Source organism: Malus sylvestris, chromosome 9 (genome assembly GCF_916048215.2).
Source record: "Malus sylvestris chromosome 9, drMalSylv7.2, whole genome shotgun sequence".
NCBI classification, from domain to species: domain Eukaryota; kingdom Viridiplantae; phylum Streptophyta; class Magnoliopsida; order Rosales; family Rosaceae; genus Malus; species Malus sylvestris.
The window spans coordinates 30,073,702-30,083,823 of record NC_062268.1 but is presented as its reverse complement, the minus strand read 5'-3'; positions in this window follow the sequence as shown (position 1 = coordinate 30,083,823).

Sequence of the window (10,122 nt, the reverse complement as noted above, 5' to 3'; positions counted from 1 at the left end):
TCATTTTCTGAATTTGTATGCTTCTCTGGTTTTTTTTGGCAGTTCTGAGGAAGAGCACGAAAAAGGAAGAACCAGTATTAGAAGGTCTTCTCAAATAGTACTTCGATGATGTGAGTGCCTTTATCCTTTAACTTGGCCAAATGGATGGTCAAATTTCATGTTTTTCTATGATTATATGAGTAAATTTTTGTATTTTGTTTTGGGGTTTTGCCAAATTCAATGGTAGTATTTATGGGTCTGCATTCATTGTAACTTTTCATGCAGTTACATACTGATGAAATAGAATTCGATTTTTTCATTCCCTTCTTTTTTTTAAATGCAGTTACATTTATATGATGATTTACAACATTTATTCATCTTTTTGTTTCTAATTCTTCATGCAGTCTAAGCCATGAAGGATTTGATAAACCCACAATTGATAACAATGTACGGCCCCTCCAACGATTTTGGACAAGGAACAAGTAAGTACCCCGTTTGCTTCATTGTTCCAAAGTATTATGTAGAGATTGCTTTAATATCTTTGGCTTCTTGGCTGTTTGTGGGGTGTCCGAGATAGGATTTAGGAGATTTGGTTTAGGGTTTGCAAGGAGATAGATAGGGGGTGTCCGAGAGAGATGTGGGAGGATTTAGGTGAGGGATTGCATGGATTTGTTTAGGGTTTCTTTTCTGTGATTTGCAGACAGAGAGATGGGACAAGGGTGAGAGAGAGAGATGGGAGGATTTTCTGCAAGGGTAAAGGGAACGGGTAAGGGAGGAACGGGTATGGGTAGGGGATGGAAAAACACTTCATTTTCCATTTGCTTCCTGAAACCCAAGGGATTTCTGCAATTGCAGAGAGATAGAGACGGGGGTGTCCGTTGCAGAGAGAGAGAAAGAGAGACGGGGGTGTCCGTTGATATCGTTCTTTCCCACATGCGCTCTTTTCACGAGGTTTCATATTTTTCACAGGGGATACTCACCTGCGCTTACCCTATGGGCACTGGCCCCAGTGGGCTCGGCCCTTCCATCTCCTCCAACCGTAGGTGCATATATAAATGTGTGTGTGTGTGTGTGTGTGTCGTATCTACTTATTTGCATATGTGTTTTTGTGCAGGGTTTGTTCCTGATTAGTTTTCCTTCGCTTTTAACAATCTATGCAATTATATTGCTTTGGATTACTATTTCAAATTGAGGTTTTTAATGCGTTTTGGAATTTTTGAGATTGTTGGAAATTTTAGGGTTTGATGATTTTTATTTCAAATATTCAATTTTAAGTAGCATAATAACAATGCACATGCAGGACAATCCAGAGCGAGTGTAGCCACTATAAACACTAAGGATTCCAGTATTGCTTCTGCGCAACACGGCGGTGTACAAAATGGAGCCCCTGTACAGCCCCAATTACATGGTACAGATTTCTAAGCATCAGTTCTCTTTCAGTCTAGAAAATGTATGTGTTTGAAGGAGTTTGGAATCTTAGATAATTGTGTTCTCTTTTAACATCTGAGTTGCCCATTTTGTTTGATTTTCATTTCTTGGCAATGTTTTCCTGCGACTGATTTAATGTAGGAGGTTTTGATACACCCGTTGCAAGCATGCTTCCCCTCCCAGAGAAGCTCCCGAACTGTTCCAAATGCTCCAACTTCTCAAGAACACCCATTACACTAGCGAAGGGTAAGTTCACACCCAATACCATAGATTTTGTTGCACTTAATGGTGGGGAATGTAGGCATATTTTCACTGTTATATAGCAATCTTATGATTTCAATGCTACATTCTCTCTCCCAAATAGGCAATTTTTTAATGAGTTTAACGTGGTGGTATATGATATATAAATAAATGTGAATAATCAGGTATTAACTTTTTTCTGTTGGTTTTAGCCCCAGGAGATGCGTTCAAGGGCTTTGCCTTTTAGTTTGGGTGTATAAGCCTTGGTTTCATGAATGGGATGCCGGTAATGTTATACGCGTGCGACCACTTGATTGAAATTCTCTTATTTCCTGTATTTCTAAGTGGGGAACAAATTTATAGCATGTTTTTATAAGCAGAAAGGCTGTATCCACCCTTTTCATCTCAATTTCTAATTATCCTAATTAGGGTTTTATTAATTGATTATGCTTAAATATTGATCATTTCTAAATTCAATTGTTATTGGTGTTTAGAATTATTGACGAAAGTACCAAAAAAGCAGCAGTTGTGGATCCAGTTGAACCTGAAAAGGTTCTGAAAGCAGCCCAAGAACATGGCGTCAGTATCAAGCTCATGAACTCGTCATTACTGGTATATTTAGACTTCCTCATCCAATCCCTCATATTCATACTGGTATATAATATGTGTGTATATATATATATATATATTTGTTTTCGGTATTTTAGTACTTTCCAGAAGTGGATTTATGTGGATTTATATCTTAGTTGGGTACATGATGCGGATTCATATTCAAGGAAAAAGGATCCCCGCTCCTAAGGTCTCTTTCTTGCGTCGATTGATCGTCTTGCTATGATTTCAAGTTGTTGCAATTAGATCTTGAAATTGTTGTTGGGTTTTTTCCAGCCCATGATAAGTTGTCCTAAGTCTATTGGGAATAAAAGTCTTAGATGATTAAATTGTTTTCCCAATTGGAGTTGTTTTCCCAATTGGAGTTGTTTACCCAATTGGAGTTAGTTTCTCAATTGGAGTAGGATTCATATCTAGATTCCAATTAGGATTAATAATCCTTATTGAAGAAGACCTTTATTATGTCTATATAAAGGGGTTATTGTACTAGTTTTGAGGAGGGAGCAAAACAATAAATTGTATACCACTCTAGGGATTAGAGTGAGAGAATATTGTAAAGTGTGTGCAAGAGAAAAGAAAAGAGATAGTGTATTTCTTGTTCTTATTCTTTCAGGTTTTTCGTCAAATCCTAGTTCTAGAGATTTGGCAAGATTATTGGTTGTACTCATTATTGATATAGTGAAAGATTGTTGTTGCTGTCCCATGGACGTAGGCACATATTGCCGAACCACGTAAATTCTTGGTGTTATTTATCTTGGTTATTTGTTTTCAATTTCCGGAGTTTATTCTATTTTTCCCATTCTTAAACGTGATATTCTCAACAATTGTATTGTACGATTTAATAGTATAGTGGTCCTCACAAATCACCACCGCTGTAGCACTTAATTAATCGTATTCAATGTTGTGGTCTGAAAAGAAGCACTAATTAAGGGAGTAATGTTTAAGGTTGGAGATAAAAGATTTGTTATAGCTGATAGCTCTAGATGTGTAATTAAGGTAAGGAATATATGTTGACCGATGCAACTGCAGGCTCTCATGGATTTCCCCTAAGATTGGATTTTCAGTTTTTGGGAATGTTAACAATTTAGTTTTTTGATCTTTTCTTGAAAGGATATGAAATTGGAAATCCAAAATATCATGTTTTTGTTGAAATTATTTGATTTTTGGTTAAAAATTTTGAATCCAAGGGGTCCTGTTAGTCCATTTTGGACCTTATTTTATATTTTATTTATTTATTACATTTTGTTGTTAACAATGAATTTATGAATGTATGAAAACAGTGGATGCTAAATTTAGGGGGATATTGCTCAAATGAAGTTATTTTTGTGTGGATATTTAGTATTAGTGCGATTTCTGCTTCTTGGATTGGGGCAAATAGCACTTTGATATTGCTCTTGGACTTCAGAAAAAGTTTCCCCTTTTATGAACACGTAGCCGAGTAATTTTAGGAAACATGTGACATTATAAAAGTTTCTATGTTGAATTCAATTTATTTCACTTTGAATTGTTGTCAAGGGACTGCTTTTAGGAACATGGTGGTGCATAAGGAAGTTCTTCGGGTTATCCAAACGTTCAGAGGTTAGTTTGACAATCAGTGCTTCCCATATTTATTTGTTTCATTTAAAATGGTCTCCAATGACATCCATAATTCTGTGTTAAGTTTTTTTGTTTTTGGTTTAGGGCACTTATATGGTAATGCCTGTGTTCTCTAGCTCCTCCTCTGACTCTCCTTTCTGTTTCTTCTTCTTTCCTCTCACTACAAGTTGCAAATATGGTAGAATCGGTGGAGCTTCCCACTAACCTCAGCATCCTTCCTTTCCGAAACAAGGTCCTTTTACCTAGCGCCATCATTCAAATTCGCTACACTTCACCCAACAGGTACCTTTGAGCCTTAATCTTTCTCTTTTCATGCTTTATAGTGAAATATGTATTTGTGGATGGTTTTGTGGGATTTTTGAGTATCAATTCATTACCAGGTGCTGTTATCCAGATAATGTATCCTTTTTCTGGAAATAGACAGTGGATGCGTGATGTATGTGAAGCATCTGTCAATGAATTCAGCTTTCATGTATCAAGTTAACCAAGTCCATGTTTTCTTAATCACTCAATTAATTAAGTTCTTAGTTTTCTTTCGTTTCCGATTAATTCATGGAGTTTAGGCAAAAACTGACAGTAGAGGGAGCTTTCAATCACTACTTTCCGTTTTAGGTTTTCTTTTTCCTTTCAATTTCTCTTTTTATTAGATAAATTGTGGCGTTTAAAAGGGTGAATTTAACATGATTGGATTACAACTTCCTTACATATTAAACTGTAAGAGGGGGAGTAGGGTTGCTATATTCAAGTTCTCTTTTTTATTTTTACTTGAATTTGATTTTATTTTTTTTTTGCGGCAGGTTGAGAATGTGAAACTCTGCTGGAGGTGGAGGTGAGAAGTTTAATTTAATTCATAATTTATTGTTGTTTTTTTTTACGACGGATTGAAGAAGATGAAGTTCACAGTGATGATCGGAGACGAACAAATCCTCTCCTTAAACGTCGATCCTCACAAGACTGTAAAACCCTTACTTTTCACTTCAACAGAAACCCTTTATTGATTTTATAGTTCTTTCAATTAATTTGGAAGTTGAAGATCTCCTTTTTTTAATTTGAATTTGATTTTATTTGATTTTTTTGTGATAGGTTGAGAATGTGAAAGCTATGCTAGAGGTGGAGGTGAGAAGTTTAATTTAATTCATGATCTGTTGTTTTTTTATTTTTTAAATTTTTTTGTGGGATTGTGCTGTTTTGGGGGAAAACAATATTAAATTGAAGTAATGCTTAGATATTTCTGTAATTGGGATTTAGAGTAAGAGATGAAGAACTAAATATGATTGCAGAATTAAAAGTTTAGAACTTTTTTGGTTTGGAAGCTAATTTTAAATTCAGTTAGTTGATTAGTTAATAGAGAAATGTGTAACGAATGCGTGATATGTTTTTTAGTGCGTATGAGCAGACAAGGGTGCTGCTTCAGTGGCAGCAGCTGCTATATAATGGTAGGGAGATGAGGAATTTTGAGATGTTGAGTGCTCTTGGTGTCAGAGATGAAGACTTTATAATGATCTTATCCAATGCCGCCTCGAGATATACTTGATAATGTTGTACTTTATGTGCAATTCACTGTATGATGTTCGCGCGTTTAATAGGCCTCTGAATATATTTCAGTGCACCCACCAATTGGTTTTATCATCATACTTCATCGTGAGAAGTGGGATGGTGAGTTCTCAATACAGTTAATTTTTGTGCAAATAATGTTTATAGAAATTGTGTTTTTATTTAGTTCATTGCAAATTCTTATTCTTTTATTAAGTTCACCATTCATGCTTTTAAAGATAAGAATTGCAACGCTCTCTTAGATGTTAATTTTTGTGCATTAAATGTCATGTTTTCAAGACGAAAATTGGTGTTTTAAGATGTCATGAAAAAATTGTTGCTGGTTGGGTAATTTACTTGAGATCCTCAATATCCCATTTATGCTTCCTATTATCATATTCTTTATGCAATTGTCACTCTTCTACAATTTACATTTGGATTTGATTCTTTGCTGATGCAATGTTGTGATGAGGTTTAGTAATTTTCAATATTCTTCGACTCTTTTTAATCTACAAAATCAAATTACCCATGGAATTTATAACATACAATCAGTTTCTTTTTAGTTGGGTTCAAATGAAGTTGGTTGCACTGTTATAAAACTCCTTTATAGTTAGGCTGAAAATCATATCAATAGATTCTTTATTTGGTTGGTCCAATCTGTAACCGATGAGATTGTTTTGTTTGATGTTTCAATCAAAATTTGATCTTTTTTTTTGTGTGAAATTATAATGGAATCATAAGTCAAGTATATCTTAGATTCTTGGTTGCGTACTCACCTTCCCACAACTATTATATTGTCTATTGACTGGATGTTTTTTTTATAATTTCCCGGATCTACGGTTGCAATGCTTTTGATACATGCAGTAAGGAGGAAGCCACTACTCTTATGGAGCTTCTTTGGCATGGTAAGTTGAAGTTGCATGTCATTTCTTTTTTCGTTCATGGAATTCATTATCTTGCTATCTTGGCAATTAGCAATGTGTGACGATTGGTAAAATGTAATAATAAATGTGTTGAAATTTGAATCGTAAACATGAAAGTGAATTTTAACAACTCTAACTTAGATTTCTTAATAATTTGAGCCGTTTTTGTTTCATTTGTGTTCAGCTATTTTACTTTTTTTCCTATATAAGTACAACTATTGATCGAATGCCACAGAAAATACCAATAGCTAAGAAACTGTTTTTGTTACAAGAATAGATTATGATGCAAAGCTTAAATTTTGGGCACTTAAATATATGTGTTTTGTTTGGCAATTACAATCACTCGCATGAAAATCCAATTGGATTTGTTCTGGTCTCGAGAATTTTCCTTTGATTATTGATTAATTTATGTGGCGGGAGTTTAGGTTTTGCTTTTTTGCCCATGTATATTTGATTTGAAATGGACAGGTCAATTTGCTGTATATAAATTAGTAATTAAAGAGCTCCAAGGAGAGGTAAATTAGAAAGAATGGTGGAAGAGTGATGGAGTTGATAGTTTACAGGGTTTACTTGAATTTCTGTATGATGTCTATGGTATTGATAGATCATTGAGACTGACTAACTGGTTGATTAATCACTAATTTGAAATACTAAAACTGTTACTTTTCTTTAATTCCTTTTCGTTTTTTATTTTCATTGGATTTGAAAAATGAAACGAATCCAATCAGCTACTCTGCCTTTGAATATGTTTACATCTTAATGCTTACTTTAAATATGTTAATTTGTCCCTGTTTCTATAAAATTTTGTGCGATGTGAACAATGTGGGTTATTCTCAATCTTCAGATGGTGATTATTTGGCAACTTCTGCAAACATGGCTACTGAGCCCTTGAAATACAGAGTTGAGGATGAGAGCAACCAGATGAGCTAGAATTGGGTTTGTATCATTCTAAATTATTCGTTTGGTTACCGATAGAAAATATGGTTGCCGCGTTCAGTTCTTTATTTTCATCATCTTAAACATTTTCCTTTGATAGCACTTTGTTTTGATTTGTGCACGAACTATATACTTTATCTTTATCTTAGGTAACAGTGTAATGTTTAACGATTGAATTTGTGAGACGGTTTAGCATTTTTTTTATAAACTTACTATTCCAGCCAAATGCTCAAATATTATGTCTTCTACTGTTTTGCTTTCCCTTCTCCGTGTTTTTCCCCATATAGTAGGCTGAGCACTTGAAACTATGAGGATAATACTGATGGCACAATACGATATACAAATGAATGCTTTCTTATAGCATGCATATCCATATATAGCAAGCAAAGTTTTACTTCATTGGTTTTTAGGTACTACACCATCTTTTAAGTTAGTTTGTGTGAAAATTATTCATGCCTATCGCGACTAATATATTCAATTCCCGCAGCAACGTTCGGGCATATTTTCTAATATAGAACTATGATCCTTCCTTCGATTGTAATAGTCATAACTACCATCAGTAATTTGATAACAATAGAACACAAAAGCTTACCCCCACGGTGTGATGCAACAATTCGCAAACTTCTCCTGCAACGTCAAGAGCTGTCACGCACCTACGGTTCAAGAGCTTTAAGTTGGTCCTTCTATCCCAATTCAAAATGTTGATAACCTTTGTATGATGGTAGACTAGCCAAATGCAAAGTATTTCTGCTGTTGTCTTTTGGGTTTATCAACATTTAAACTGACAGCTAGCAACCATAATTTACCTATCACCGGTGTACACAACTCTTGGGTCTGCCACGTGATGAGAAACAATAGACAAAGGGTGGTATATACTCCCATGACATGGAGATAGTAGTACTCGTGGACTGCAAGATACAAGCACGGTCAGTGTTAGCTCATCCAGCTTCCTCCAGCGACATTTTGACTATTAGTCTATTACCACCGCCGACACCCTTGGCATAATGCATGTAATACCCCTGAAGTTTTCATGCAGAAATATATTGAAGAAAGGACAGGACGGCGACCGAGAGGTACACGAAGGCTATCTTGAAAATAAAAACATGCATCAGTACACCAAAATCAAGCCATGTGAAGTTTCACTGTTGCATAAAATTGTTTCTGTTAACAGCAAGTACAGTCACTGTACAAAATAAAGACAATATCTCTCTACATCTAAGTAACCTCTGAAACTTGAAATCCATGCATGTAATGTCTGTTAAGCACCCGCAATAAGAATTTACTTTTTTTTTTTTCAAACTTTGGTAAATGCTAAATGGCATCGTATTTGGTTATCCTTTCACAGTTACACCTCATGTACTTGAAATTCGAACAACTCACAAAGGCTTTCCAACTTTAACTGGTGGATTTTTACAGCTATGGAAGTCCCATCCCTCAACTAAATCATCGGGTATCCTTGATGTACAACGCATATGCAATAGTTTTATTTGCAATTCGCATACAGGTTTACTATAATTGAAGAATCAATACCAGCATTTTATTTACTTGGATTTCAGTTTTGTTCCATCTGTTCATAATGCAATTTTTAGTTCATAAAATGTGTTCAAGTGTTGTTCTAACAATTGTTTTCTTAAACAAAGGAGGAGATAGGATGCCGCATAACATTACTGTTGAGTTCTACGTCTACATGTACTTCCGATGTATCAATCTAGAAATATTTGCTTTGTCCAGTACAAGATATTGACACGATTTGCAACACTTGATTATATCTTACATGTTAAGATACACTTCTAGGTGTTTTACTTTTTGGTTTTACATATACTATAGTTTGACTAATGCATTTTTTTTTTTTGGAGTTTTAACGAAAAGTCCGTACTACTGTTCATTTTAATGAAAAACCACATTTTTACACTAAAAAGTCAAACCTGATACTATTCACTTTACCCTTTATTTTGTTCTTATCGTTAAAATTCAAAATTTTCAAGTCTTTTTCACTTCTTTTTTTCGGTTTGCTTTATTATTACAGACTGAGAAAAAACAAGCTGAAGATGATATTTTAATGTTTTATGTGGGACTTTTGTGGCCGTGGGGCCCACACCCCACTTAACTTCTTTTTTTCCCTTCTCTTCCACTCTTCCCCGTATCTCTCCTCCCAGAATTGGGGGGAGCTCTGTCAAACTCCCTCGTCTTTCTTTCCCGCTAACTCTAAATCTCACCTTTCGCCCCCTTTAGCAAAAGGTGCACAAATTTTTTTACCACCACCACCCAAACCAAGAGCACCACGAGTTTCGCCTCGTCCTCACGATCGCGCTGTCTAAAGCCAATTAGTGGAGAACCACACCCTTATCTCTAGCCTATTAAACTAATGTCCCTTTGTCAGTAATTCAATTCATATGGGACTTAGATTCTCTGCCCTCCCATTTCGGTGCCTTCTCCGTGCCCTCCTATTTTGTGTGGTTACGGTTAATCCATGCTAACATTTTATATTATTTTTTATAAAAATAATAAGACAAAAAAAAATAGTAATATAAAATATTGACGTGGCTTAACCGTGACCATACAAACAGAAGGACACGGAAAAGGCACCGAATTTGGAGGACAGAGAATCCAAGTCCATTCATATGGGGCCATTGACCCCACTGGTTTCAGTAGATTTATATGGAATGTCATATTTTTGGAAGGACACTATCAGAAATTTTGAAATGTTGTGACTTTTAAGAGGGATCTACATTACATGTCCTTAAAGGTAACATACAAAAATAAGACTTTTCACCAAACTTTTTAATTTTTGGGTTCTAGCTTTTTCAGATCATATAATTTTAAATTCTTGTCTTAATCTCTCTTTGCATCTCTCCTTGGAATTTTGATTCAAACGTCT